Source organism: Carcharhinus amblyrhynchos, chromosome 9 (genome assembly GCF_965287045.1).
Source record: "Carcharhinus amblyrhynchos chromosome 9, sCarAmb.v2.hapA, whole genome shotgun sequence".
In the NCBI taxonomy this organism is placed as follows: domain Eukaryota; kingdom Metazoa; phylum Chordata; class Chondrichthyes; order Carcharhiniformes; family Carcharhinidae; genus Carcharhinus; species Carcharhinus amblyrhynchos.
Window position 1 is genome coordinate 89,878,496 of NC_137332.1, and position 4,314 is coordinate 89,882,809.

Consider the following 4,314-nt stretch of genomic DNA (forward strand, 5'->3'; position numbering starts at 1 on the left):
CATTCTGTGGCAGTAGTACTGACCACTGTGCCACCAGTCTTGGAAGATGATCACCAATGCATCCATTATTTCTAGGATCACTTCCTTAAGTATTCTGGGAGCTATCAATCTCATCAGTTACTCCAACACCATTTCACTACTCATACTGATATCCTTCAGTTCCTCCCTCTCACTAAATCCTGTGTTCCCCAATATTTCTGATACATTGTTTGTTTCCACCTTTGTGAAGATAGAACCGAAGTATGTATTAAGTTAGTCAGCCATTTCTTTGTTCCCCCATAATAAATTCCCTTGTAAGGGACCTACATTTGTCTTCACCAATCTTTCTGTCCTCACATATCTGTAGAAACTTCCAGTCATTTTCCGCAAGCTTACTCCCATATTCTATTTTCTCTTTTTCAATCAATCCCTTTGTCTTCCTTTGCTGAATTCTAAACTTTTCCCAATCCACAGGTCTGCTGTTCTTTTCTGACCAATTTGAATGTCTCTTCCCTGGATCTAATATTATCTCTAATTTCCCTTGTAAGCTATGGTTTGACTAACATTTCTATTTTACTTTTATACCAACAGGAATGAACAATTGTTGCAGTTCTCCCATGCACTCTGAATGTTTGCCATTGCCTACCCATTGTCATCCCTTTAAGGAAAGTTCCCCAATCTATCGTATCCATTTGAGCCTCATATCACTGCAGATTCCTTCATTTAGACGCAGGACCCTCATCTCACAATCAATTTCTTCAATCTCCATCTTGGTTAAGAATTTTATCATGTTATGCTTGCTCAGCCCTAAGGATTCTTTCACAACGAGATTGCCAATTATTCCTTTCTCATTACACACTACCCATTCTAGAATTGCTTGCTCTTTAGTTGGTTTCTCAATGTATTGTTCTAGAATATCATCCTGGAGACACTCCAGGAATTCCTCCTCTATGATATTGTGAAGAATTTGATTAGCCCAATCTATATGCAGGTTAAAATCACCCATAATTACAGATATTCCTTTATCACATGCATCTCTAATTCCTGTTTAATGCCATTACCAAAATCACCACTACGGTTTGGTGGTCTATATACAACCCTCATTGATATTTTTTGCCCTGACGTTTCTTAGCTCTACCCACATAGGTTCCATATTGTCAGAGCTAATATCCTTCCTCAGAACAGTGTTAATTTTCTCTTTAACCAGAAATGCCATTCCATTGTCTTTTCCTCTTTGTCTGTCCTTCCTAAATACTGAATACCTTTGGGCATTCAGTTCCCATCCCTGGGCACCCTGCAGCCATGTCTCCACAATCCTTACTATATCAGACACATTTATATCTATTTGCATGATTAATTCATCCAATTTATTGTGAATACTCCGTGTGTTCAGACACGACGACTTCAGGCTCATATTTTGAACATTACTGGCCCTGTTCCCATTAATTTTCATAGTGACCCCTGTTTATTCCTGGCTCTTGATTTCTCTGCCCATCACTTTTCTTATTCCTCATTCCATTTTTGTTTTTGTCCTTGATTTCCCCACCTTCTGAATCTTTGCATCAGTTCCCATCCCCCTGCCAGTTTAGTTTAAACCCTCACCAACCACTCCAGCAAATATTCCCTTCAGACATCAGCCTTGCCCAGGTAACCATCCAGTTTCTACAGGTCTCACCTCTGTCAAAACTTGTTCCAATGCCCCAGGAATCTGAAACCCTCCCTCTCACACCATTTCTTCAGCAATGTATTCACTTATATATCTAATTATTTCTACTCTGACTAGCACATGGAACAGATAGTAATCCTAGGATTACTACCTTTGAGATCCTACTTTTCAGCTTGCTTTCTACCTTCCTATATACTGCTTTTAGGACCTTATTCCCTGTTTTAGCCAATGGTGTTTTTACTAATGTCCATATGACCACTGACTGTCCCCCTCCCCCTTCAGAATGTCCTGTAACTTCTCTGACACATCTTTGACCCTAGCACCAGGGAGGCAACATACCATCTTAGAGTCCTGCTTGTGGCCACAGAAACACCTACCTATCCCCCTTATTGAATCCACTATAACTATTGCATGTCGAACTATTTTGCCCCTCCCCTCTGCAGCAGAGCCAATCACAGTGCAATGAATTTGGCTGTTGCTGCATTCCCCGAAGAGGCAATTCCACTCAAAGCAGCAGATCTGCTTTGCAAGGGAATGATCACAGGGGATTCCTGCACTGTCTGCCTGGTCCTTTTGCTCTCCATGGCGGTCACTCATTCCTTCCTGCTTTGTGGAGTGTGGCCTGTGGTATGACCACCTCTCTATACATGTTATTCATCATAGTCTTCACCTTACAGATACTCCTCAGTGTCCTCAGCCACTGCTCAAGCTCTCAGGAGCCACGGCTGGAGATACCTCCTGCACAAATTCTGACCTTGAGCTCTCAAAATGTTCTCAGCTTCCTACATAGAGCAGTAGGAGCACACCATGACTTTGAGTTCTCCTGCCATGGCTTACCTCTTTAATTTAAACCTGATGCAAGATACTTAAAATTAAATAATATTTTGTGATTTTTCTCAATGACCTGGATGAGGAAGTGGAGGGACGGGTTGATAAGTTTGCCGATGACACGAAGGTCGGAGGTGTTGTGGATAGTTTGGAGGATCGTCAGAAGTTGGAGCGTGACATAGATAGGATGCAAGACTGGGCAGAGAAGTGGCAGATGGACTTCAACCCGGATAAATGTATAGTGGTACATTTTGGCAGGTTCAATGGGATGAAGGAGTACAATGTCAAGGGTAAGACTCTTTGCAGTGTAGAAGATCAGAAGGACCTTGGGGTCCGGATCCATAGGACTCTCAAATCGGCTTTGCAGGTAGAGGATGTGGTTAAGAAGGCGTATGGTGTACTGGCCTTCATTAATCGAGGGATTCAGTTTAGGAGTTGGGAGATAATGCTGCAGCTGTATAAGACAATTGACAGACCCCACTTGGAGTACTGTGCTCAGTTCTGGTCACCTCATTATAGAAAGGATGTGGAAGCCATTGAAAGGGTGCAGAGGAGATTTACAAGGATGTTACCTCGATTGGGTGGCATGCCTTATGAGGATAGGTTGAGGGAGCTCAGTCTTTTCTCCTTGGAGAGACGAAGGATGAGAGGTGACCTGATAGAGGTGTATAAGATGTTGATCAGGTGGACTCTCAGAGGCTTTTTCCCAGGGCTGAAATGGCTGCCACAAGAGGACACAGGGTTAAGGTGCTGGGGAGTAGGTACAGAGGAGATGTTGGGGTAAGTTTTTCACTCAGAGAGTGGTGGGTGAGTGGAATCGGCTGCCATTGGTGGTGGTGGAGGCAAATTCATTAGGGACATCTGGATGAGTACATGGGACTTAATAGGATTGAAGGTTATAGGTAAACCTAGTAGGTAGAGAAATGATTGGAGCAACTTGTGGGCTGAAGGGCCTGTTTGTGCTGTAGTTTTTCTATGATTCTATAATTAATAAATCTGGAGCCCTTCCTGGTCCACAGCATAAAGCCCTTACAAACTATAGACCCACAAATTTTGCAGTCGAGTATCCCGCATTTGGGGACATCGCAGGCGTCAGCACACCCGAAGTGCAATGGGATAGCCTCGTCCTGGGCGAACCACCTTCCTGATCATGGTTTCACCCCTGCCAGGTAAAGCCTTACAGACTATAAACAATAAAAGTAGTAAATATTTAGCCAACTGTACTCACCCAATTAGCTGCTTCCACTTGCCCCACATCATGTTTAAATCATGACGTCACCTCAGGAGCTCCAAACTCTAAACTAACACACAGTTTTCTCACTGCACCCTCGAGGGTTTTCCTATGATCTCATTTTTTGTTTTTTCAAAAGAACTGACTTCAAGGGCATTTTTCCCAGACATGATGGCTGAGATGGTAAAGTGACCATCTTCTGAAAAATTCCTATGTGGATTGTAATTGATCAACTGATCCCAGGAGAGGGAAGGAAATGGCACATCACAACTTCAGACAGAGACACTTGAAAAGAAGAGATTAAATTCAAAAATCTGAACTTTAATCTCCTGTGGTTGTGGAGACAATGAAGACTGATTGTTACATTTTAGCAGACATCGAAAACCCATCTTCTATTGAATTATCTCTCAGAAGACGGAGTAAGTTTATTTAAAGCAAAATAATTTGATTTGATTGATTATGTCACATGTATGAGTACACATGTTTCTTGCATATTCTAATGACAAAGCATACTGTACTTAGAGAAAGAAAGGAGAGAGTGAAGAATGTAGTGTTACAATCATAGCTAGGGCGTAGAGAAAGATCAATTTAATCCAAGGTAGGTCCATTC

General features: G+C 42.2%; 1 non-coding gene across 1 annotated transcript; it reads right to left on the reverse strand.

Annotated features, from left to right (window-relative positions):
- Positions 1–3,487: 3,487 nt before the first annotated feature.
- LOC145348773 (U1 spliceosomal RNA) lies at positions 3,488–3,650 on the reverse strand. Its single transcript, XR_013888011.1, has one exon. It is a non-coding gene; the product is annotated as a U1 spliceosomal RNA (small nuclear RNA).
- Positions 3,651–4,314: the final 664 nt, after the last annotated feature.